Below are 27418 nucleotides of genomic sequence, written 5' to 3'. Positions count from 1 at the left end.
TACTGGTTTAAAGGGACCTACATATTAGTACTGGAGAGTCTGACATAGTGGGTGGGTACATCAGACTTCAGAAAGAGCAATTTAGTCAGCAAGACACCTATATTCCCTGTTCTAATCATAAAAAAAGATGATCTTTCCAAGAGCTACCACAAGGAGAATTTTGATAGGCACTGAGTGAAAGCAAGTCACGTTGCTGGAATTTTCCTCTACGGAGCGTCAGTCTCAGTTTAGAAAAGGGTCGCAATTATTTCTGAGAATGTAATGCCTTATTTTATCAGTAAAATAATTGAGTTGTCTGTTATGCTCTGCTCCATTTTTAAAGACATTATTGTTGAATATACATCATTCTTGAGTTCAAAGTACAATGATCTTATTTATCTTGATTTAATTAATATTCTTTGGTATCACAGTTCATTATTACAGGGATTCAGGCAGAGACATTACGTTCCATGAAACATAACTCAGCATACTAATGACCTGCAGAAGCATTGGTGCTTATTAAGGACAGCTTTTTTAAACCATATTCCTACCCTGCCCCATTTCTTACTAACTGCCCCACCAAGAGGATAAAGCCATTGCCATTATAATACTGTATACTTTGTTCATTTCCTGATTGTTGTTTGGAAACAAGCCTCTCCAAGTACAGCATTTTTCATACTTTCTATATGTATGCTATTTTCATTTATGGAAGGGAAACAGAGAGGGAGCGAGAAACACAGAGAGGAGGGATAGAAATTTTCAGTGGGCAAAAGACAAGATCAATTTTTTTGGACAGAGATATAAATCTCAGTTCAATCAAGTTTTTTTTGAATCAGGAACAGTATCAATTTTTGTGCCTGTTTAAAGGCTAATGTCTATTTTTTCCCAGCCCCTGTTACCAATGATTAGATTTGCTTTGGAGCTAATTCAATTTGGTTTTTAAAATAGCCAAAGCAAGCAGACAGTTCTTAAAAATCTCAATATTCTTCCTTTTTTCAAAATTATCCTTTGAATTGTGCTTTCTTCTGTTCTTATCTTTCTTCTTCTCTTTTTACTACTCAAAAGCCTTCTCAAGAAAATGTATTTACTTTTTTAAAAATGACTTCTCTCTTGCTGTTAAAATGAGAAACAGCACAGATGCTTGGTGCAGCAGTCAGGTTGCTGCTTAGAGTGTAGAACATCCCACATCTGAGTGCCTTGTCTGAGTCCACCTTCCTCTCCTTCTGACCTAGCTTCCTGGGGATGCAGAGCCCAGAGGATAGTAGGTGAAGACTCAAGTATTGCAGTCCTAGTCACCAACATGGGATTGAGTTCCAAGTTCCTGTCTTTGGCTTGTCCCAGCTCTTGCTGTTTGTATACATTTGGGGTGTGGGCCAGTGGATGAAGAACCTCTGTCCATCTGTTTCTCTTTCTGCCTTCCAAATAAAATAAAAATAAATAAATATATTTTAAAATACCAGAAATAAAAATGAAAGCTTTGTGAAAATGTAGTATGTCTGATGTCCTCTCGTATCTTCCACTCTTCCTACAAGAAGAAATTAAGAATGAGTATCAAGAAAGAGCAATCACACATAAACATTCAACAAACATACACAGTTAACTGAAAGCATATTTTGGTAGAAATGCCCATTCTGCATTTTGACTGATTTAACTGTCAAGTACCAAGTCTGACCACTTGAGATGCATACTGGGAAAAAATTCTGTGCCTATGGTTGTATTTTATTTCCTGTGCTTAAGGCTCTCAGGTTAAGCACAGGATGCTCTGTTTTACTGGAATTCATGATAAAGAACAAATAACTTTTTGGTATAAGTATGTTTCAAATACTTCATGGGCCATTACTAAAAAATAGTATTTATAATGTCAAATTCAAAGTTCACTGGGTGTCTTGGATTTTATTCGCTAAATTTCACCATCCTAACAATGCTTCAAGCTGAAATAAAAGGACTTGAAGCAACTTGAAGTAACTGAAATGTGACTCCTTTTGATGGTGCAAGGTGTTTTGTGGAATTTTCATCTGTAATTTGAGTAAACTGTTGCTGGAGACATTGATGAACAGTTTTCTAGCTGTTGATAGTTATCTTGACAACTACATTATATGGATGCTTTGTAAATTGAAAACATTTTGACGTTAAGATTTGTTATTTGTTATTTTCATACTTGTATCTATGTCTATTGGTCCTTATGGTAAAACTCAAATTTACATTTTGGTAGTCCCAAGCCAGACTTAGCTATAGTCATAGTAAATTGTTTTAGGACTGAAATAACTGGACTTTCTCCAATATTTCCTTGACTCTTCTATCACTAATGAAATACTCATTTTTCTGGGAAGGGCAAATGTATGTCCCAGATTCCAAACCATGAACAGACTCAAACCTCAGAAAAGGGCCATGACTCAGGGTTAGAAGTCTGTTCATGTTTTCTGTGGTTTCCATCTTGCTTCTTCCCAGAGTGGTGACTCCAGTCTTTCCTTGACAGGCCCTTCTTTCTTTTCATGCCACAAACAATGATACCACCTTAAAATTCTGAAATTAAATGTACACTTTCAGCCATAGTCAGAGCCCATATCTCAGTTCCAATTCCCTAGGAACGAAACACACCAACAGGGGCCAGCCTTGTAGCACAGCAAGTTAGGTTGCCACCTGAGACACCAGCATTCCATAAAAGCTCTGTTTCATGACCTAACTGCTCTACTTACCATCCAGCTCCCTGATAATGCACCTGGAAGGCAGTGGACGATAGACCAGTTACCTGGGACCCTGCCACACATATGGGAGACCAGAATAGAGTTTCTGGCTCCCGGCTTTGGCTTGACCATTGCTGCCATTTGGGGTGAAATCAGCAGATGGGGGAATAGCTCTCTCTCTCTCTCTCTCTCTCTCTCTCTTTCAAGTAAATAAATAATTTTAAAAAAATTTATCAATGGCACAATGTGCTAATAATGCTAATAATTCATGGTCAGAGGAGGTATCACCTAGTGTATGCCTGGCTCTTACTGGCTCACTCTTGGATGTGGAGTAGCATTGTGACAGGAAGATACTGTAATATGTACCCGGTACAAGTACCAAAGGAGGATGTTTATAAGTAGTGTGAGGTGGGCTATAGATTAGGATGAGGTCAAGATTGGGTAGGTTGATGGAGCTTACTGGTCACCTGAGAGCGAGACTATAGTGGGCACAGGTGCAGACAAAATGAAGCGAAGCCTTGCTGTTTCACTAGAAATCTTAGAGACTGAATATCACAATGACTGGCAAGGATGATATTTGAAAACACACTTTAAAAAAGAATTTTAATGCCGGCCGGTGCCGTGGCTCACTTGATTAATCCTCTGCCTGCGGCCCTGGTATCTCATATGGGTGCTGGGTTCTAGTCCCAGTTGCTCCTCTTCCAGTCCAGCTCTCTGGACTGGCCCAAGTGCTTGGGCCCTGCACCCGCATGGGAGACCAGGAGGAGGCACCTGGCTCCTGGCTTCAGATCGGCACAGTGCGCCAGCCGTAGCAGCCATTTGGGGAGTGACCCAACAGAAGGAAGACCTTCCTCTCTGTCTCTCTCACTGTCTAACTCTATCTGTCAAATAAATAAAATAAATAAATAAATAATCTTAATGCCAAACTGAAATCTCAATTTAAATGATTCATCTTACACAATTCCCAAACATGTAGAGAATAATTAACACGGGAAAGACACTATGTTGTGTGTTACATTTTAAGAAGTGTGTTTACAGAGAGGCAGAGGTACTCTATATTCTGTGTTTTGTTTTTTTTTTTCTATTCAGATACTGATTCATGACAGCATTGCTTGAAAACTTTTTTTTTTTTTTTTTGACAGGCAGAGTGGACAGTGAGAGAGAGAGACAGAGAGAAAGGTCTTCCTTTGCTGTTGGTTCACCCTCCAATGGCCGCCGTGGCCGGCGCACCACGCTGATCCGAAGGCAGGAGCCAGGTGCTTCTCCTGGTCTTCCATGCGGGTGCAGGGCCCAAGTTGGGCCATCCTCCACTGCACTCCTGGGCACAGCAGAGAGCTGGACTGGAAGAGGGGCAACCGGGACAGAATCCGGCGCCCCGACCGGGACTAGAACCCGGTGTGCCGGCGCCGCAAGGCAGAGGATTAGCCTAGTGAGCCGCAGCGACGGCCGACAGCATTGCTTGAAAAAGTTGTCTTTGTTCAATATAATACTGTTCTGATCATAGTTTAACAAATTTTTAGAAGAAAAATTAGCAGTGAACTCATTAGTTTGTTTAAAAATAAAACACAGTATTTTTATTTCATTAAACTGTCATGGAGATTTTTAGTACTTTAAGTTTCAACACTCAAGTGAAGTTACAATTTAAAATGTTAGAGTCTGCTGTCTCCAAAGTCTTATGAGTTCTTATAGGAGCTTTTAGTAATAATAGCCAAAGGCAACTATAGCACTTAAAGGAAAGAAAATGAACTGAAATTTTTAAGTCAAGATGAGACCTAACTACTATTAAAATAAATGTTAGGTTTGTGGAGACAAAGCACAGGTATTTCATAATAACCATGTGCCAGGTATTATTCTAGACACTTCATGAATAAACTCATTTACTGCTCAAACGCTTTCAGCAATTAGTAATATTAGGTAGTTTTTGCTGATATCGTTCTAATTTCTCTGGTGAGGAAATTAAGGCATAGAGAAGTTTGGAGCTTTTCCAGTGACACACCACCTGCAGTAGCAGCCAGGATTTATTCCAGGCAGTCAAGGTCTCTGATCCTTGTTCCTTCACACTACTACATGTTCTTTCTTAACTGTGACATTAGCACATTGATTAACTCATAAAGACAATGTTATTTAAAATCACAAGTTAAATACGAATATGATTCTTCACAATCCCAAGTAAGCATTAGGCTCATCTGTTTTAAATGTTTGATAAATCTGAGTTGACACACTTCCCCTTACATATTCTTTTATCTTTATTTACATATTTATTATAAAGTATAGCACCAAATGAAAATTCTATAAACAGAATAATTCTTACTGAACATATTCAAAATTTATTTTCAAGAAACCATGCTAGGTACTGTGGCACAAGGGGTTGAGCCGCCTATGGGGATGCCAGTATCCCAGAGTAGAAGGCCTCAAATTGAGTTCTCCCTCCACTTCTTATCCAGCTTTGTACTGGTAGTGCCCTGAGAGGTAACAGGTGATGGGTCAAATATTTGGGTCCCTGCTATACACTTAGGAAACCCAGATTAAGTTCCAGACTCCTGGCTTTGGCTTGGCCCAGCCCTGGCTATTGTGGACATTTGGGGAGTAAAGCATTAGAAGGAATATCTCTTGATCACTCACTTGCTCGCTCTTTCTCTCATTGTCATTTCTATTCTGTCACTCTGCCTTTCAACTAAAAGTAAAGAAATCGTAGTAGGAAAAGGTAAGGTATAGGGGTCAGCATTGTGCTGCATTGGGTTAAGCCATGGTCTGTGTTGGCCAGCATCCTATAGGAGTGCCAGTTTGAGCCCCAGCTGCTCCACTTCTGATCTAGCTCCCTATGAATGCATCTGGGAAAGCAGCAGAAAATGGTCCAAGTGCTTGGATCCCCACCGCCCACATGGGAGACCCAGTTGGAGTTCTAGGTTCCTGGATCCCTGGCATCCATTCAGAGGGTGAATCAGTGGATGAAATATCTCTCTCTCTCTCTCTCTCTCTCCCCCTTTTTCTGTAACTGACTTACAAATAAAAATAAATAAATCTTTTTAAAAAGGAAAAGATTAGATAATTTTTAAAGTATTTGCATTTTGTTAAAATAAAAATTAGAAGTATATTATTATATAGCACTTTTACAAAGCTGTTTTCTTAATTTGATTTCTCCTTAGTTAAGGGATGGTGATATTTATTCTAATAAAAGTATTTGGTATATGACTGGGAGATTCTTCTTAACATGAAAAATTATACTACCTGACACAGTTCCAAGAAATAATCACTTTAATAATGGTAGGGAGAAATTTCTGGTTATTAAAAATAACATGAAATAAAAGTGCTCTTTATTTTGGCAAGAATTTCAAAGTCATCAATTATATTTGAAATTCACTCTAAGTTGTAAAACTATTTTGGAATAAGTTTATCTGTAATATTACATAATTTCTATAAATGGAAAACCAACTTTCCCTCTCCCCTAAGCTTTAATAAAATGAGCAAATGTACATCTCAATGGCAGATTAAGGCTTTTTTTGTAGCTAAGCCTAATTAAAATGGCAACATTCCAGTGGTTTCTTTACCAGAGAGCAAGGACATCTGTAAGGGATAAAAAGATACCAAGCATTTTGATGCATTTGTTTCCAGTGTTTAAATGTGGCAACAGAAAACAAGGAATGATACTGGCTATGCTACAAGAAATATGTGAGTTAGATGTTTTAAAAGAGTACAGAAAATCAAAGCAGCACAATGAATTGTGACTTTCCCTTGCCATTTCTGCCCGTTTTCAGTAGCATAGACTCCCCCAGATCCAATCTCAGGGTAGGATAGTCCCCTTAGAGATTGTGTATATATGAGAAGATCTGCAGGAAAGAGGCAGACTCAAATTTAATTAGCCCAGCCTTTCTCAAACTCCCTGACCTTGGAAAACATTCCTTTTTTTTTTCTTTTTTCCTTTCCTTTCCAACACCAAGTATATTTTATTTATTTTTAATTTTTTTGACAGGAAGAGTGGACAGTGAGAGACAGAGACAGAGAGAAAGGTCTTCCTTTGCCATTGGTTCACCCCCCAATGGCTGCTGCGGCCAGCGCATCGCGCTGATCCGAAGCCAGGAGCCAGGTACTTCTCCTGGTCTCCCATGGGGTGCAGGGCCCAAGCACTTGGGCCATCCTCCACTGCACTCCCAGGCCAGAGCAGAGAGCTGGCCTGGAAGAGGGGCAACCGGGACAGAATCCAGCGCCCCGACCGGGACTAGCACCTGGGGTGCCGGCACCGCAGGTGGAGGATTAGCCTAGTGAGCCGCGGCGCCCGCCCTCCAACAGCTTTGAGCAGGGTTTGGGAAGTTGCTGTGGCGTGTTATTCCTTGCCTTTTTAGATCATTGTCTTAGTCCGTTTCTGCTACTGTAACACAATACTACTGACTAGGTGATCTACAGACAGCAGACATCGTTTGTGGCAGCTCTGGCAGCTGAGCAATCCATGATCAAGGAGCAGCAGGTTTGGTGTCCAGTGAGAGTCCAGTCTCAGCTTCCAAGATGATGCCTGGTAGCTGCGTCCCCCGAGGGCAACGAAAATGTTCTGTCACATGGCAGAAGACTGCAAGAGCAGCAGAGACAAACTTTCTCTGAAACCTCTTCTGTAAGGGGATTAATTCATTCATGATGGAGGAGCCCTCATGGCTTTATCACTTCCCAAAAGTCTCCTCCTCTTAATACCATCCAATGGGGATCAAGTTACAACAGGAGATCTGGGGGACATCCAGACCTAGCAAATTTCCTAAGTCTCCAATGTTTTAAGTCCTGCTTTGTGTTCTGAAATTGCTCCCTGGTGACCATACATAGACAATGCATTAAAGTGCCAATATAAGTTCCAAGGTAGGGGTATAATGAGAGAAGAAATACAACTTTCCCCATCACTAAGAAGAAATGGTCTAGCACTTAAAAAAGATGCTAGTTTGTGTTATGCAGATTTCAGTAGGCTCCCTGGTCTCAGTTCTCTAATAATTGGCTGAAAATATTTTGTGGCACCAGGCTGTGCTACATTAGATTCATTTCATAGCTCTCTTAATACCTAGCAACGTACCTGGAGTACAGGACTCTACCAATGAATGTTTACTGAACCCAATTAAAGAATTTCTATTTCTGCCAGCCTATTTATTTTCTTTCTACAGCTCCTAAACCCTTGGAATAATACCAGCTGAAAATTGAGCCTGACTCTTTTTTTTTTTCTTTTTTTTTTTAATTTTACTTTGGCCTTATAGTGGGATTTAGCTAACAGGTGAACTAACAGTCGATTTGAAGTATACATAAGTCAAGAATTTTTTTTCATTTTTAATTTAATTCAAACACATACTAGAATTGAGAAAACTAGTGTTCATTTTCTGACACAAATTCATTGTTATATTTTCTTTTTCTAAGCAAATGATTGTATCAACTTGGTGCATAACTTTTCTTCTAATTTCAACATTTTAAAATCCCAAATATTTCAAAACCATGAGAGAAAGATAGGAGACACTGCCAGGAGCACTTTCCTTGGTAGCAAATATTTCAGATGAACGAGTTTCACTTAGCAGAAATATTTCAAAGCAGAAGTTTGTTTTTTCTTGGGTTACATTTTTCACCTGTCATGTGGCACAAGATGAACAGATAGAAGGCTGTAAGTGCAGGACTGGGGAAGGGCTTTCTTTCACACACAGAGTAGCAGGTGCCCCAAGCTAGTTAAATTCTGTTCTGACGTGCAGGTAATATGTTCTTTCATGTAGTCACTTTCCTCTTCTTGCAGAAATTTTTATTCTATATACTATTCCCTGAAAATGAAAATAAAACTCAGCATGCTTTCAAAGGAAAAAGTTACTCAGTAAAATATTAATCTAAGATTTGTCACTTGTTATTTACTAGCACTTGACGTTTGTGATATATCTTTAACAGTTAAAATAGTCTGACATATTTTATATAACTCTGACCTTGAATCAGTTTGACATGACAAAACCTTTAGCATCAATTAAGTACTGTAAATGAAAAATAGTTCTTCATATATAGAAAAGTGTTTTGAGCATCTGGTAATTTAGCAGTAGCAAAAGGCAAAAGGCATACTCAGTTACCTAGATGTTGCAAATTTAAAATTTCAAAAATGTTCAGATTAAAATTTCAGTCTTTCCCTCTTTTAAGGCATTTTTCCTCATTCTGATTTTCACATAAATTTTACTTGTATGGTATATAAAATTAAAATGCACTATAAGTTTTCTTTGCATTGATATGCATTGATATTTGTATACCAAAATATAAAGATTGGTTGCTGGCTAAAAAAAATCAAAAATTGCTGTATGGATGTCAATCAGAAGGGAGTTAATATAGGGGATTAGGGTTACAAACATGCCAGAGAGCCTGTCTGATTTCCTTCTTCCCTCTTCTAAAAGATGAGAAGAGCAGTAATATTTACCTATAGGAAGATGTTTAGGAGTAGAGAGTAAGGGTAGTCTGGTGGCAATCTATAGTGACAGTTCACCCAAGGTTTATGTAAGGATGACATATTGGAACAAAATGTCACAGATGTCCCAGACACCATTGCCTATGAGAAGCTGACATGTAAATGAATCGCTAGTAATGAGGACAATTTTTTCCCTGGAGAAGAAAGGTACAAATACAGAAAAAAAGGAAAGCTGAAGTAAACCCTGTGGTGTTAGAGTGCAACTGGAGTTGTTGATGTGAACTCTTGGTTTGGTGGATTGATCAGTCTTCAAAATATATAGAAATCTGGACATAACGGTGTTCAACCGTGTGTGCATATGCTAATTCATACACACACACTCTTACAGCTCTGTCAACAAGAGTTGCTGGGTGTAACAACACACTCCCAGAGGCAGCAAACTCTCCCAGCACCCAGATATTGGTTTCCACTATAACTCTTCACTGCATTGAGTCAGGGCTCTAGAGAAATGGCAGCTTTCAAGTCAGGATTTGGAAAAATACAATGTGTGTCTGGAAGCAGTAAGATATGTAAACAGGTAACACAATACTTAAAGAGTGAAAGAGTTTTGAGGACAAATCAAAGGGAGAAAAGGAACTTGTTGGGGGCCAGTGTTGGGATACTGTGGGTTAAGCTGCAGTATCCCATTCCAAAGCACCAGTTTGAGTCCCAGCTATTCCACTTTCGATTTGGCTTCCTGATAGTGTACTTGGGAAGGCAATAGATGATATTCCAAGTACCTGGGCCCCTGCCACCATTGTGGGGAGCCAGAATGGGATCCCTGGTTCCTGGTTTTGGCCTGGCCCAGTCCAGGCTGTTGTAGTTATTTGCAGTTATTAGTGAATCACAAGATAGAAGATCTCTCTCTCTCTCTCTCTCTTCACTCTGCCTTTCAAATAAATAAATCGTCAAAAAAAAAAAAAAAGAAACGAAAAAAAAATCTGCCTGAAGATTCTCTCACTAGTTGAATCTAGGAAATTTAAGCCAAAAATAAATATTGGTAATAGCATATATTAATCCATGGAATAACATAGAAATCCATGAATCCATATAAGTAAATAGGTAGAAGAAAAAGCTGTTATTCATATAATGCCAACCAATAAATGTGGGAGGAATGATTTATTGACTCAAAAAAAATCACCATTTTAAAGTCATTATAATACTAATTCAGACAGGTGATATTAATGAAGACAAACTTGAGTGAAAGTGGAATGAGCAAAGGGATATTAATCTAATATCAAGTATTCCACAGAAAACATTTATTATTTACAAAGTAAAAAAAAAAAAGCTTTACAGAGCAGAGTCATGGTGTTCATAAGCTTAATCTAGTGATCAAAATTTAAAGCTCCAATAATGGGACAAATTAACATTGTGTGTGACAAGATCAGGTGTAATGGGAAGAACCGCTTTGCTTCTTTGTTATTCCCACCTAAAATTCATTGCTCGGGTCTAATCATGATGAAACATCAGACTCACACAGTTGGGGAACAGCAACAACATTGTTACCCTATAATCTTCAAAAACATGGAGGTCATGGAAATGAAAAGACTGAGACCGTATTCCAGATTGAAAAAGACTAGAACAACCAGATACACTGCGTAACTCTCTTGATATAAGTGGTGATATTGGTAAGCTGAGAACGAGATTTCTAGGAAGAGAGGGTGTAGGAATCTGCCTTATTATTTTTGAAAATCTGTGGAAGTCTGAAACTATTAAAGAATAGAAATTTTAACTAAATAGGACTAAAACGATGACGAGTGACAAGTGAGGCGAAGTTGCTGATCATTCTCAATTTGCACCTGGCATTCAGAGATCTGGGAAGCTAGAGGAGTTTCATGAAGTTGCCAGTACTGATACAGAAATATGGCAGGTGATTCCAATCTTAACATACAGTTGCAAAACTCCACGTGGTAAAGATTCTCAGATCCGTCAAGTGCAAGCAGAGAAGAAGTAACAGTATTTGGAATCCACTTCCAAGGCTCTTGTTAGGAATCTCAGTTGAGGAACCAACCTTGGAATACTGCTGGCAAGGGCTTTTGGGAAATGCAGTTCTCAGGAGAGAACAGAAAGTGAATGATGCCAATAGGCACTCACCACATTGCAAGTCAATTCAATCAACAGAAAGTTCCCTATTTGTTGTTATTTATTAATAAACATAAGCTTGCAGTTTGGAAATCCACACTTACTTTTTAACTGAATTTGCACATTCACCTATTGTTGAGTAAGTATTTATTTTGTGCACCTAGTAACTGGCAGGCACAATTAGAGGTGCTGGGGACACAAGAATAAACATGCCAGAGTAGCTTTTGGCCCTCTTCCAGTGCACAGCTCCGGTGGGGCCTAGAGAGAGAGCAAGCAAGTCAGGGACAAAGAAACATGCAATGCAGACAAGTGCTATGAATGAACGACACAGGGTCATGAGACAGAAATACTAGGGACTGGGGAATTCTTTACGTAGCAGGGGGCAAGTGAGCTGCTTCCAGCAGGTATTGGAAGGACATGAGGGTTGGTGTGCTTCCTAGCCGGCATTATGATGCTTCTTCCACGCGTGCTTTTCCACTGCCAGCCTTTGCCAGATGCCACACTAGTGGGGCCGCCGGATCTTGGACTGGAAAGCCCTCAACTATAAGCTGAAATAAGCTTTCTTCCCTCCTAAGCTGCTCCTCTGTCAGGTACTTCAGTAAAGTAATGAAAAGCCCACTAATACAGAGAGGCAGGGCAGGGGAGCCCCTGTGGGGAGAAAGTAAAGGATTCATTTATTCCAAACTGCCCTTAATACTCCCACTGCAGGCCCAACTGCCACTCGTATTGTCTCTCCTAGAGAGCAACTGTTTGTGTTTCTGGGTCCTGCTGGGCGCGGGTCTGCACTCCACTGTGGCTTCTATGTGTACACCAAGCTCCTGCTGCTTCTCACTGCTTCAGCAGCCATTTAGCGCCCATCAGCCCCCCCCCTTCCTCTAACACAATGAAAGTCCCAATGCGCTACCACCTGCCTTCATGTGCTGTGAAGGTATATCAAACAGTCATGGAGAATTGAAAGATAAATTAGGGGTGAGTGCTTGGCACATTGGTTAAGATGCTGCTTGGGATGCCCATGTGCCATACCAGTGTGACTAAATGCAAGTCTCAGCTCCATTCCCAGCTCAACTTCCTGCTAATGCACACCCTGAGAGGCAACAGCAATGGTTCAAATAATCGGGTCCCTGCCACCCACATGGGAGACCCAAACTGAATCTTGGGCTCTTGTCTTTAGCCTGAGCCAGCCCTGGTTGTCACAGCAATTTGGGGAGTGAATTAGCAGTCTTCTGTCTGCTATACCTTCTGTATCTCTGTGTTTCTAACAAAGGTTAAGTAAGTAAAAGTAAAAAAAGATAAGTGTGGGGAGCAACCCGGACTAGACTAAGTTACTCGAATTAAGACTTATTCTATGCATCTGCTCTCCCATAATATGGCGCTGGGAGAGGAGAAAACAGCTTCTACCCAGCTGCCTCCAGTTCAACCAATAAACAGCAGGACCTGCTCCTGATTGGAGGAGAGCAGCGTACTCAGCATGTGGGCAGCCGAGTTGGGATTGGCAGAGGAGGATTATAAAGGAGGAGAGAGACGGCATGCACCAGGAACATCTAAGGGGAACATCTAAGGGGAACACCTGTGCAGCCCCCGAGAGAGCCGGCTGGCGGTGTGCCGCTCCCCTGCGGAAGTGGGGAATGTGGCCAGGGGGAACCGCCCTTCCACGGAGGTGGAAGGGACAGTAGCCAACCCGGGAAGAACCAGCAGCAAACCCGGGGAGGGCTGAACAGACGAAAGAACAGCGCAGGGTCCTGTGTCGTTCCTCCATGAAGAGGGGGAGCGACAGATAAGTAAAAGAAACTTACACCTTATTAATAAATAATAAATATATGGTACAGAAAATTTTCACATCAATGTAGTTTTTTCCCTATATGCATTTTCTGTGAATTTTTTGAAGGTCCCTTTTATTTGTTATGATGGGACAGTATCTTTTAAATTTTTCTATATTAAAACCATCAACAGAGACATGCAGAAACAAAATGAAACTATTCCCAGGCTATATTAATCTTCCTGAACAGGAAGTTCACTTCTAGTACATTTTAATTATGGTGAAGAAAGTATAATCTTATTTTCTTCTGTTGGTTAAAGGGCACTGAGTAACCTTAATTATAGTTGATATTTCTATATCATTCAGACTTTCTATAAATAATTTTGAACTTTTTATTGATAGTAGTCAAACCATATCAAAACTACGGTTTTAAAGTGTGAGTGGAACTATTAAGAAGAACATTTAATGTTTATTATCCTGCATTGTAGAATGATCCCCTGGCTCTAACTCTTGAGCCATTTTGCAAATCAAGATAGTAATCAGTCAGGCACACTAAGAAGAGCAGAAAGTCAGCTGCTCAGGGGGCACTTCCCTCAGCAAACTCTCCTCGTTGTTTCACAGGGCAAACAGTTTACACATCACAGGCCCACTCCTAAAATAAGAGTGGTGGCTCTGGTTGTCTCAGACAATCAAAAACCCTGCTTCTTTATGGGTCTGAAACTGTTAAAGCGTTCTGCATAGAGTGACCCACTACACTTTATTTTTTAAGAGTGTCACTTAGGGACTGCTGTCTGGTGGCTGGATTTTCAGACAAGGCTAGCGTCTGAGAAACCATTTAGGATGCTCTTGGTACTTCTTTCCTTCTGAGTCCTGGAGATCTTAATTCCTTTGTATCTATCATTCTGGTAATTGATTTTGAAAGTTAATCACCAAAATATAAACTTATACTATGTGACTTATATGAAGTTTAAAAATCACTACCATCTAATTTTCATTGGGGAATGACTCCTTGCTCTTATTTCATGAGACATGAGCTGTTATTCAATCAATATGTAGATCTGTAACATCAAGTCATATAGCGCATATGATATACACATCCCACTTTCTATCGAATTTTGGTTAAACTTTCACAAATTGATTGGTTCTTTGAAATTCAGAAATTTTGTTAATTTTGCAAAGTATCCACAATGTAGCTGTTAAATCTGAAATTACAGAAAGTTCAAAAATTAATCTAAACCAACTGATGTATATCTGCCTAAAATTATTAAAAATATTTTAAAATTTCCACTGTGAACATTACCCACTTAACCTAATCCTAATTATTTGTTAAAGTTTGTCTGGTTTGACATGTGTAATATTGCTACAAGCTGGCATTTTGATTTTTGAAAAGGTTATTTGAAATTTAGATTTGGCATCTGTCGAAAAACGAAATAAAACAAAACACTGTCATCCTATTGCATATTGTAATATAGCTGCTAATGATTGCTGAAATTTAACCGATCACACAGAATGACAGGGGGAAAACACCCAGACAGGAAACTTATGTCAAAAGCACGGAGAAAATAAAGCAAAAGTTCTGCAAATTAATGCCTTCCTGATACTGTAAGATTTTATTCTGATTACCCCTGCAAAATTTATAGTGCCAGATAACCTGCAAACAGAGACAATAGATTATTTTCTGTGAAGTACTGTCAGAAACTTTTACACTGGTCCCAGTTATATAATCTTCAGTTCCAGGGCCTGACAGTCTAGGACACAGTGAGCTGTCAACCCAGGAGCCAGCCAAAGATGATTGTTAAGGGGATTTGGTACTCCTTCTATTTGCCTAATAGGGAGCCTTGTGCTCAGCATTTCCTGAAGCAAAAGAAGACAGATGAAATCTCTGGGCACTTCATTGCTGCTGCCTCTCAAAGATTTCCTGTCAAAACGGGCCTATAAGGGGAGAAAGGTTTTCAATAACATTTTTTTTTTACCTGGCAGGATTTCCAGCGTTGCTATGAAAAGAGTTTGAAGGCGCTGTCTTTGTTAAAGGAAAAAAATAAAAAAAAATAAAAAAAAAGAATTAGAAAAACTGCTGCCAACATACAAGATCTAGTTGTGTTTAAAAATAATTTTAAGAAAAACAGAGCAATATGGCTTACATTACCATCGCATATATGGGAAAACCAACTTTGATTGACAGTTTATCCATATTTTATATAGTTTTTTACCCGTTCAAATGAAGAAAGTGACCTTGATGTTCTTGCTTTTCGACTGAAATATGGAAAGCATGTCTGTTGCAAATCATTCTTAGGACTCTTTTAGTAGCTGGTGTAGGAAATCAGGAACTAATGTCTCATTTTACCCTAGAAATGCCTGCCAATCTGCCTTTCTTCTCATTAATTACTTTATTTCTTTAATTCTGCCACAGAGTAGCCAGTCAGTCAAGTCAGCCCACAAATATCTAAGAGCTTGTGACAAAACAGCGTGTCTCCTCAAGGGCCCCGACTTTTATAGGGAAAGACCATTGTAATGGGGGTAGCTCTCTCAAGCAGATTCTAGGAAGACATCCACCCTCACATTTTCCTTCCTTTGCCAGAGAAGTCTGGAACCACAGCTGTGAGCTAACCACTTTGGCCCCACATGGAGATGCTAGTTGTGTCTGTTAACACGGTTCAAGTGCAGTAACATTTTTTTCTGTTCCTTTCCCCATACTGTGTCCCTCTGAATAGGACAAAGGTAGAAGAACCTGGACAAAATAAACAGAAAAAGCTGAAACAATAAGTGAAATAATATAAAGGACTAAGAGGTTTTTCAAATTGTGATTTCCAGAATAGTCCTTCGAGTTAATTTTCCAAGACATCTTTGCTCTTTTTAAAATTGTGATGATGTTAACAAAATGTGAACTGATAGCCAACAGAAAAGAACAATTAACATAGACGAACAATAGAACTTCAACTGTGTGTGGGTATTTAATGTAAAATCCCACAGGTCAGAAGCCCCAAGGACAATACAGAACCAAACAATTGATTTTTGTAACAAAGACCTGAAGTCACTAGGAAAATACTAAGTCATACCGTCTATATTTTGCTTGCTATAACATATAACTAAACTGTACATTTAAGAGGATTTTAATCAAAATTTATATATTGGAAATGGGAATGTAAATAGTGCCTTTTTTTCTGGAATGCTTACTTATGAGAGACATTTTATGGACTGAGAAAATTGGATAAGAAAGGTATTTTTTTATCAGTTGAAATAAACCATATCTCACTTAAATATATTTATCTTATAACATTATGATGTATTGCTTTTTCTGCAGTGAGGTTTTAGAAATTTATGGGTCAAATCCCTATAACATTAACACACGAGTTAACACAATAGATAACACACAAAAAAGTCTCTCTAAAAAGGCAGCCACAGTTATGGTATGAGACTAATTGGCAGCCTGTAGGCATTGTAAAGACCTTTTTAATGGGGAGTTCCCAGGTGAAGGGAGCGAACTCTTAGAACAGGAGCAGCTTTCAACAAAAGATCTCTTTTTTTCCTAAGAAAGAGGTGAAAATGTGAAGCAAGGAAGGTCATAAAGTACATGGTCACCAGTTATGGATAAAAGAATATCATGGAATCTTTCTGGACCTGCAGGGACATGAGTATAAATACAAAATAATTCAATTATGTATAGATGTGAATAAACATGTATGTTTATCATTTAGAAGAGACTAGGGTCACAGTGAAATAATTTGCAGAAGGTCAAGACTAAGCCCTTTATAACAAACTCCTGCTATAATATCTGTGTAGAACAAAAACTACTTGTTAGCACCAAATTGCCTTTTATTATTATCTATTACAATTAAACACCATTTTAAAAAATTAACCCACACAATGCAGGACTGCTTCTTGAAATTCCAATAGGGCTGGAGATCAGAGCAAAAGAGAGAACAATGAAAAACTTGAAGAGTCAACAAGGTTCAATAAGCTGTTTCCAGACAATAACTCTAAGGAGTGGCATTCAGTTCTCTACAGGGTGGAATAGTGTGGAAATCAAAGCCATGCTCAGAAGTTCATTGGCGTATTGGAATGTGAGAGACACAAAGGCACTGAGGATAAACACAGGAGAGGTTCTGAATGAACAGGGATCATGCTGAACATCTTTTTTGGATGCTGATTTTCCTTTTTGATAGGAAAGACATTCTAATGGAGACATGTCTTCTTCAATTCTGATTACTAGGTGAACTCCCTTTGACATTCTGCATGGACTATTATCAAACGCAGATTGAATAAGCTGAAATATGCCCACATGAAACAATATGAAAGTTAGTGGGGCATTTTGCATTAAATCAGAAGATCAGAAATGTAGGACATCAATTCTTCGATCCACTTGGATCCCTTAATTCTAAGTATAAAAATAATTGTTGGAGAGTGTGTTACATACATAACCTATGCCCATTTGTCTGTTGGAACTATGAACATAGGAATAAAAACTGTGACAGTCAATCAATAAAGACTTTGTAAACAGGACTGGATAAATAAAGAGCTAAAATGTTCCATTTTCAATTCAGTGGAGATTTTCCTTCCACAACTAATGGCTTCAATGTTGAAATAAAAGCAGGAGGCAGATTTGGCTTTCCCCTGTACTTTGGTGCCCCATTCTGCTACTCACTGCTGTTCCTAGAATTAATGAAATAACAAAACCAGGCTAGTGGAAGTGCTGCTAATTTGGCATGTAATGAAACAAAAGAACCTAAAACGCATGTGGAACTACTTTCATAGGAAGAGAAGACAATAAAAAAACAAAAGAACAAATTACACTTTCTATCATGGGATATGAAACAATTATAGGAGGAGGAAGGTAGAGGATGCAACACTCAATGGACCCTTTAATGAATAGTGGCAAAATATCCACTCTAGCAAATGACATTCTTCATACGTTAGGAATAGAAAATAGCCTGCTTCCATTCAAACTTTTTAAAAGGATCTTTATAGATTCCTGCCCGTCTCCCCCAACTGACTAACGTCAACTTTTGAAATTAATCGGCTTTCATCAGGGGACCAGTACATGCATCACAACAGCTTTTATATTTTTCCAATCACTTCATCTGGGATTGGGCTCATCCTAGGGAGTTTCCACATTCATCTGACATCAATTATCCCACCTCCTGCTGCTATCCAGTTCATGTCATAGTAATTAACTTGTATCTATTACAACCAAGTTTCATAATTAACATTTTATTTGTCAATATTTTTTCTCATACACATGTTTTTTTTAAGTTTTTAAGCTTTATTCAGTAAGAGAAATGCATAGGAGAGTGAGGGCCTTATCTAAGAGAAGGGGAAATCTGGATTCATACCAAGTACCAGGAGCCAGCCATGTGGAGGACCATGTAGGCTAGGGAGCATGGAGAGGGAGACTCGAAGACCACATGCCCCAAAGGTGCAGGGGCAGCAACGGGGTCTAGGACAAAAGGGAAACAGGCCAGAAAAAAAAAAAAAATGGGCTGGGCGCACCATGTCCCAGGCCTTTAATCTACTTCCAAAAGGGAGTGGTTAATTAGCCTGATTGGCCAGTGGGCACACAGGTGTGGCCAAGTAGGGGCATGAGGTCACACAGGGGCATGGTAAAGGCGTGGTCTTCCAGGTCACAAACCTAATCAATTTTAGCCTATATGCCTGCCTACAACATTCCCCCCTCAGACTCCATTCCCTTAATCTTGAGGGATTGTTGAAGGGTGTAGATTTGAGGGGCATAGTGTAGGCCCTGCCTGTCCTGGGTCTGGAAGTCTCTGTTTATCTTATCTAATAAATTTGCGCTGTGAGCTGGAGCAGTCTCAGTCACCATCAATGTCTGTCCCCTGCATGGTCAGTAATTACCAGAAGTCGAGTTCTGAAACATATAAGTTTGTTAATTAGCAAAAGCAAAACTGGAACAAAAACAATTGAGAATAGAGTGCCCCATAAGATGGAAAGAACATATCTTAAAGACTCCCAGATAGTAGGTGGTGATTGGCTACCCTTATGTAGATTATAAATCCATTTAGCTGAGCATAGAGAGTTATAATAGAAGAACCCGTTAGGGGTTTTATTATCAATAACAATTCCCAGAGAGAATCAAGAGAGGCAGGTACAGCATGTCTGCCTTAAGGTAAACAGGCTTGAAGTGAAGTAAGTAAAAGCTTTACTTAGCCTTTTTGTTTTGAAGAGGTACTTAAGGTCTCTGATTGGCTTACAAGAATAGTCAGACTTGTTTTTTGAGTTCACCTGCAAAGACTTAAGAAGTAGAAGTTTAATCCTAACTTAACTGAGGTAGTCATGCTAAATAGCACCTGTCATACACATATATTAAAATATAGCACTCTTGGGGCTGGAGCTATGGGGTAGCGGGTAAAGCCGCCACCTGCAGTACCAGCATCCCATATGGGTGCTAGTTTGAGACCCGGCTGCTCCACTTCTGATCCAGCTCTCTGCTAGGGCCTGGGAAAGCAGTAGAAGATGGCCCAAGTCCTTGGTCCCTGCACTCGAGTGGAAGATACAAAAGAAGCTCCTGTCTCCTGACTTCAGATCGGCTCAGCTCCAGCCATTGCAGCCAACTGGGGGATGAACCATTGGATTTAACCTCCCCCCTCTGCCTCTTTTTCTCTCTCTGTGTAACTGACTTTCAAATAAATAAATATTTAAAAAATATATAGCACTCTTAATACCTTCCAAAAGCTCTTCTATTTCTTTGTTTTAGTAAAATTAAAATTTGCTTTTTTTTAAATATTTATTTATTTATTTGAAAGTTGGCGTTACACAGGGAGGAGAGGCAGAGAGAGAGAGAGAGGTCTTCCATCGCTGGTTCACACCGTAATTGGCTGCAACGGCTGGAGCTGTGCCCATTCAAAGCCAGGAGCCAGGAGCTTTCTCCAGGTCCCCCACGCAGATGCAGGGACCCGAGGATTTGGGCCATCTTCTACTACTTTCCTAGGCCATAGTAGAGAGCTGGATTGGAAGTGGAGCAGATGGGACCTGAACCAGCAACCATATGGGATGCTGGCACTGCAGGCAGCAGCTTTACATGCTGTGCCACAGTGCCAGCCCCAAGATTGATTGATTGATTGATTGATTGATTGATTTGAAAGTCAGAGCTACAGACAAGCTGGGGGGAGGTGGTCTTCCATCCACTGGTTCATTCCACAGATGTCTGCAATGGCCAGAGCTGAGCAGATCCAAAGCCAAGAGCTAGGAGCCTCTTCAGGGTCTCCCACACTGGTGCAGGGGTCCAAAGACTTGGGCCATCTTCTACTGCCTTCCCAGGCCATAGCAGAGAGCTGGATCAGAAACGAAGCAGCCAGGCCTTGAACTGCTGCCCATATGGGTTGCCGGCACTGCAGGCGGTAGTTTTACCTGCTACACCACAGCAATGGCCACAAGATTACAATTTAAATGGCCATGCACTTTAACTCTTTATCTCTATGATTTAGTATCAGTGAGAGAAAGAGCAGTGAAAAGTACATTCCCTCAAAATAATCCAGGTTACCTTAAACTTAAAGAATCAAATAATTGTTGAAAATTTCCATTACTATGCCTTCATTTTCTAATGGAATATTGTCAATCTTGTATGACAATCTCTTATCATCTTCAATTTTGAGAATGGCAGAGAAAGAAATTTGGCCTACAGGTTATTCATTTTAAGGATATATAACACTAAGAAAGGTAGGAATCTAGGTGGCCAGTGTTGACACCAGCATTCCACGAGTCACGGATGCTGAGCTCCCAATCCAGCTCCCTGATATTATGCCTGGGAAAGCATAGAAGATGACCTAAGAACTTGGGATGCTGCCACCCACATGGGAGACCAGGAGAGAGTGGACAGAGTTCCAGGCTCCTGGCTTGCCACCATTTAGGGAATGAATTGGCAGGTGGGATCTCTCTCTCTCTTTTTCTCTTTCTCTCTTTCTTTCTCTGTCACTCTTCATTTCAAATAGATGAATATATAAATCATAAAAAACCAGTCCATGAATAGTTTAAACAACAAAGAAATAGGATTCTGAGCATTTTAAAATATGTATACACGACGCAATAATGGCATAGTAAGAAGTGGGTAAGCAAAAAATTGAGAAACTCAGAATTTGTATCAGATTATACAAGCTTTGGAAGAAAGAATCTGTATTTGATACAAGTATTTGTGTGCATGTGCTAAAACAAGGCTATTACCATTCATATAATTCTCTCATCAATTTCATCAATCTTCTAAAACACACAGTAAAATCGTAAGCAAGATGTTGAAAATTATAAAGATCCTTCTACTCTAAATTGGGTGGATGATTGACAGTAAATTTGACAGCTTATGAGCTGACAACTTAAAGGAGTTTTCCATTACATCTTGATAACTTTATTTGATCTAAGGATACCTGCAAACAACAATTTTACCTTTTAAAACAAAAATTGTAATCGAGGGAAGGGTATCCTCTGCTTCATAAACATATTTGATTAAATGTCCATCGGGGTCATAGCCAAGCGAAAATGGTTACTTCATGTGAAGATTAAGGACAGTTTGTTCAATATTTTTTGAAAGATTTATTTTATTTATTTGAAAGACAGAGTTACAGAAAGAGGTAGAGACAGAGAGAGAGGTCTTCCATCCACTGGTTCACTTCCCAGGTGGCCGCAACGGCTGCAACTGCACGAATCCTAAGTCAGGAGCCAGGATCTTCTTCTGGGTCTCCCAAGCGGGTGCAGCAGCCCAAAGACTTGGGCCATCTTCCACTGCTTTCCCAGGCCATAACAGAGAGCTGGATTGGAAGAGGAGCAGCCAGGATTAGAATCAGCACCCATATGGGATGCCAGCACTTCAGGCCAGGGTTTTAACCCGCTGCACTATAGCGTCAGCCCCCAGTTTTAAGATATATAATTAAGACTGGCGCTGCGGCTCACTAACTAATCCTCCACCTTGCGGCACCGGCACACTGGGTTCTAGTCCCGGTCGGGGCGTCGGATTCTGTCCCAGTTGCCCCTCTTCCAGGCCAGCTCTCTGCTGAGGCCAGGGAGTGCAGTGGAGGATGGCCCAAGTACTTGGGCCCTGTACCCCATGGGAGACCAAGATAAGTACCTGGCTCCTGCCATTGGATCAGCGCGGTGCACCGGCCGCAGCGCGCCAGCCGCAGCAGCCATTGGAGGGTGAACCAATGGCAAAGGAAGACCTTTCTGTCTCTCTCTCCCACTGTCCACTCTGCCTGTCAAAAAATATATATATATATAATTAGGCAATATATTTTATTTATCCAAAGGATTTATTTAATTTCACAAATTCTAAAATCTTTCAATAATATTTTTCACAAATCAAAAAGGTGTTTGATCCAAGATTAACTTGTGGGGACTGGTGCTGTGGTATAGTGGTTTAAAGCCACGGCCTGCAGTGCTGACATCTCATATGGGCACTGATTCAAGACCCAGCTGCTCCACTTCCAGTCCATCTCTCTGCTAATGTGCCTGGGAAAGCAGCAGAGGATGGCCCAAGTTCTTGGGCCCCTGCACCTATGTGGGAGAAGCTACTGTCTCCTGGCTTAACTTGGGCTCAGCTCCAGAAGTTATCATCATTTGGGAAGTCAATCAGTGGGATGGAAGAACTCTCTCTCTCTCTGTCTCTACTACTCTCTGTAACTCTTCCAAAAAAAATAAAATAAATCTTTAAAAAAAGATTTACTTGTACATTTATAGTTGGTATTCATCATAAACATATACAGGAAATTATTGAAGCAAGTGAAATGTTTTAGGTAGGAAAAATCACCTACAATTCAGAGGTCAGGAAATAGCATGTTAATTATGATATTTATGCCTATGTATCATTTTGCCTGGATATATTGTCAGGTAAAAATAATAAAAATGGTGTTAAAAGAGGGAAAATGATTCATCTAAGTTTTCATGGCCACAAAATGCTAGGTCAAGGGCTCAAATCCCCGCCTTCCCATTGTACATTCATGTCACCATAATCTTGTGAGGCTGTAGAGTGCACATGTTGTCCAATGACATTTGGCAATAAACAGGCAGGCTCAGGAGTCTGTTGGCTTCTGCTTCCTAGTGCCTGGGAATAATTCATTCTGGTCAGTCCTTTGAATATCTGACTAAAATTTTATAACCTGGGGTCCACGCTCTGGTATAGCTGTGGGTTGGGTGGCTGCCTGCAGTGCGGGCATCCCACGTGGAAGCTGGTTTAAGTCCTGGCTGCTCCACTTCTGATCCAGCTCCCTGTGGATGTACCTGAGAAAGCAGTGGAGGATGGCCCGGGCCCTTGGACCCCTGCATCCCATGTGGGAGACCCAGAGAAAGCTCCTGGCTCCTGCCTTCAGCCTGATCCAGCCCTGGCTGTTGGGGCCATCTGGGGAGTGAAGCAGCAGATGGAAGACCTCTCTGTCTGTCTCTCCCTCTCTCTGTAACTCTGCTTTTTGAAATAAATAAAATAAATTTTAAGATATAAATAAAATCTTACAATCTGCTCCATTCTTTGATTCGGTCTCTTTGATCTCTGTTGTTTCTTGTGCTACTTCATTCTAGTTTCCAGGTAACTTCACTGTGTGCCATAGAAGAGAGGTGCAGGGAACCCAGGAAAAGTTCAGCATTATTGTTTTCTCCAAGCAGACGAGAACACTGGAGAAGCTTTCAGAGCAAAACCAGCTACCCAGGCAATATCAAGCTATGAAACTCACAGTGAAGATCTGACACTGGTTTGTCTGAGTCGGCTCCAGCTGAAAATCATGCTTCGAAAAGGCAAGCCGAGACTCCAGGCACCTAATGACACCAATTGGTATTCACGTAGGAGTACAGGCACTTACATATGCTCACTGTAAATTTTGCTTCAGGGAAAACTGGAGGACCATTTAAAGGACTCTTTCTGGGCATTGAACTGTCAACTTACAGAAATACTGTACTAATCTTAGGAAAACTCTCTGCAAAGCTCACTTGAGTGGTGAGTGAATGTAAATGTCCCAAATTATTAAACATCTACTTCATCAAATCTGGCAAGCAGAAGGTGATTGATTCTGCACTCAGCTCACCCACATAGACTTATTTATTATATACTATTTCCAAAGGTCTTTATCCTGGCCTCTAAATGTGGAATATTTTTCTCCTTCTTAAACAGGTAACAAAATACACAATTTGAGGGCACATATTAGTAGTCATAAGTATTAGAATTTCTGTCCCATGAATCACCTCTTTTTTTAAAGATTTGTTTATTTATTTGAAAGGCAGAGTTACAAAGAGAAAGGGAGAGGAGAGACAGAGACAAAGAGAGAGAGGGAGAGAGAGAGAGATCTTCCATCTTCTGGTTCACTCCCCAGATGGTGGCAACAGCCAGGACTGGGCCAGGCCAATTCTAGGAGCCAGGAGCTTTGTCTGGGTCTCCTATGTAGGTTGCAGGGCCCAAGCACTTGGACCATCTTCTGCTGCTTTCCCAGGCGAGTTAGCAGAGAGCTGGATCAGAAGTAGAGCACCCGGATGCATCTTAACCCAGCATGCTGCAACACTGGCCATGTACAGATCATCTTTTAATAAACATATATGGGGGCCAGAGCTATGGCATAGTAGGGTAAGTCTGTAGTGCTGGCATCCCATTTGTGTTTCAGTTTGAGTCCCGGCTGCTCCACTTCTGATCCAGCTCCCTGCCTGGGAGAGCAGTGGAGGATGACCCAAGTGCTTGGACACCTGCATGCAAATGTGAGATCAGAAAGAAGCTCTAGGCTCCTGACTTCAGCCTAGCCCAACCCTGGCTGTTGTGGCCATTTGGGGAGCGAACCAGTGGAGGGAAGATCTCTCTCTCTCTGTCTCTCTGTCTCTCTCTCTCTCTCTCTCTCATACACACACGCACACACACACATACACTCTGCTTTTCAAATAAATAAAAAATAAATATAAAAAAACTGTTGCATACGGATGAATGGTCATTTTCTGTTCAATTATTGTTTATAGCCATTGTCAATATTATATTTTTAAACTTGATTTGAAATGTAACTTTTTAATGAAAATCTATTCTTTAAGTTTTGGAAACTTAGTATTTTTCCCCTCTGCATTAAAATAAGTGGGGGGAAAGATAAAATTCATCTACCAAGTGCATTTTCCAAGTCCTGATTATTAAACAGTAATTTGCATCAGTTTAAATACTCCCATCAATAGCAAGATTGCAGAAGGATGATGCAGTTAAGCCGTGGTTGATAGACACTTAGTTTAGTCTGCTGTCTCAAGCCAGGACTGGCAGACTTTGCTGTTCTTGTGATCAGATTCCTCAGCTCTCAGTATGGCAGTGCCGAGTTTGCTAGTTAATACTATAAAGCAACACTGAATAAATACAAATGGCTTAATCTTCTTTCACAGACATATCCTCCCACACTGGTCTATGTAATTAGGAAAATACTATATCTCATGTCTTGAATAGTGAACGCAGCAGATTGTTAATGATTATATTTACATGCTTTCTATAAAAATTATTCAAATTCATGAGTACTATAAGATTTCCTGCAAAGAATATTAATACAAGGACAATACCTGAATGCATATTGTCATGTCTGTTGCTTATTGATGTGTGATAGTGTTTCCTTAGAGAATTGTTGCACGACAAAAATTCAGGTGCCAGCCGGCGCCGTGGCTCAATAGGCTAATCCTCCACCTTGCGGCGCCGGCACACCGGGTTCTAGTCCCGGTTGGGGCGCCGGATTCTGTCCCGGTTGCCCCTCTTCCAGGCCAGCTCTCTGCTATGGCCAGGGAGTGCAGTGGAGGATGGCCCAGGTGCTTGGGCCCTGCACCCCATGGGAGACCAGGAAAAAGCACCTGGCTCCTGGCTCCTGCCAGGATCAGCGCGGTGCGCCGGCTGCAGCGGCGGCCATTGGAGGGTGAACCAGCGGCAAAGGAAGACCTTTCTCTCTCTGTCTCTCTCTCTCACTGTCCACTCTGCCTGTCAAAAAAAAAAAAAAAAAAAAAAAATTCAGGTGCCACAAATATTCAAGAAAAAAGTGACTATATGTTTTTGTTTATTTATACACCCATGTTTATACATAAAACAAATCTGATGGAATTTGCAAATTCCAAAGAAAAACACTTTCACATAAACACAAAAATATAATCCCAAATTCAAATAAAATTATGACATACTAAAATGTAACATAAAAGTTCTTCTAGTAAAGCCTATTTTGTAAAATGCATTGTGCACTATATTTTATCTATTTTACACCAAAATAATATTGATTTCTTACAAAAACACATTAAATAAGAGATTTATGAGTAGTGTAGCAAATCTCATTTGGCCAACAAACTGAAACTCTTTGTGTGTGCTTTATGAACAGAAACAAAACTGTTAATGCTTCATGTATTTCAATAATTTATCAAAAATTTACAAATGCTCACCATTTAAAAATAATTAGGAGAATTAGTATAATAATGAGCAATTAATAACAAAATAATAAGAATTTTTAAAACTCCCTAACATCCTTGAAAACAACAAAAATGTATGTGTATATAAACAATGTCTGTACATCTAAGCACATATAGAAAAAGGATATATACATGCCCTTACAAAGATGAGTTTACAAATAATATACAAAAGAGGAATTTAATAGGCAAAGAATATGGCTTTTGAAATAAAACAGGTTTTTGAGACATATCAAGCAAGAGCGATTACTTAAAAAACACAAAACAGAGCAGCTTGAGTCTGATTGAAGTGGTTACACACTGTGAGAGCAAAAGGATGCAAGTCTGGAAGAAGTCTAGGCTGAGTGCCGGGAGAGCGTAACTGGGGAGCACGGAGGGACTGCTCTCCTTTTATCTCTATAACCTCCACCCTCCCTTTTACCTTCCAAAGTTATAACCCTGATCTTGGGACAACAACCAGATTTCTGTTGAAGTTGTCCTTCTTTCTCCTAATCTATTCTTTCACATAATTAACTGTCTGACTTATTTGTCCTCTGATTTTATCTGAGGCGCTGGCAAATTTCACTAATTCCGGCAGTTACCACATATCAATGTTAAAGAAGTATTTAATTCCCAAGATGGAAAGCAAACATTCCAAGTATGCATAAGAAAGACTGAAATGCTGGAAAGTTAATAACACTTGCCACTCTTGTAGCACCTTCCAGCCGGTGATTTCAAAGCTCTTAAAAACTAAAGGCTTATCACTCATTTTGCGGAAACCGAAATGCAGAAAGGTTAAGTGATTTGTTTGTTTATTTATTTGTGATTTCTTTATTCTGTGCTAGCAAGTCAGTAATGGAGCTGGGAATAGGAGACACAATTTCTGATTCCTTCTTCTCTTTCATCCTACTCACCTTGCTTAAATGCTCACGGTGGAGGCTGGTGACATTTACTTTAATAAGTCGGGTGTCATCACTACTGATCCGGGATGCCCACCCTACGCCTAGAAATAGTAAAGTCAAGGGCCGTTGCTTTAGAGCTCAGAGTTCAGAGCAAAGTAACTTTGAACAATTATAACAAAGAAGTATGGAGTTAACTGAGACATTTAAGCAGTGGGTCCCCAGTGTGATGTCA

At 40.1% G+C, this 27418-nt stretch overlaps 1 long non-coding RNA gene across 1 annotated transcript in view; it reads right to left on the bottom strand.

Moving 5' to 3' along the window:
- Window positions 1–8036: 8036 nt before the first annotated feature.
- The window catches only part of LOC149125647 (uncharacterized), a 36780-nt gene continuing 17398 nt past the window's right edge, over window positions 8037–27418 (bottom strand). The window contains exons 2-4 of the long non-coding RNA XR_016236734.1: window positions 14905–14951; window positions 11280–11433; window positions 8037–8434 (exon numbers count right to left, since the gene is read on the bottom strand). This is a non-coding gene — a long non-coding RNA (uncharacterized LOC149125647). The remainder of the gene's footprint in view (window positions 8435–11279; window positions 11434–14904; window positions 14952–27418) is intronic.

The sequence above is a fragment of the Oryctolagus cuniculus genome, chromosome 7 (genome assembly GCF_051225735.1).
Source record: "Oryctolagus cuniculus isolate XC-2025 breed Fujian yellow rabbit chromosome 7, ASM5122573v1, whole genome shotgun sequence".
In the NCBI taxonomy this organism is placed as follows: Eukaryota; Metazoa; Chordata; class Mammalia; order Lagomorpha; family Leporidae; genus Oryctolagus; species Oryctolagus cuniculus.
The sequence above is the reverse complement of the archived record's forward strand: the minus strand, read 5'-3'. Positions and strand labels throughout refer to the sequence as shown.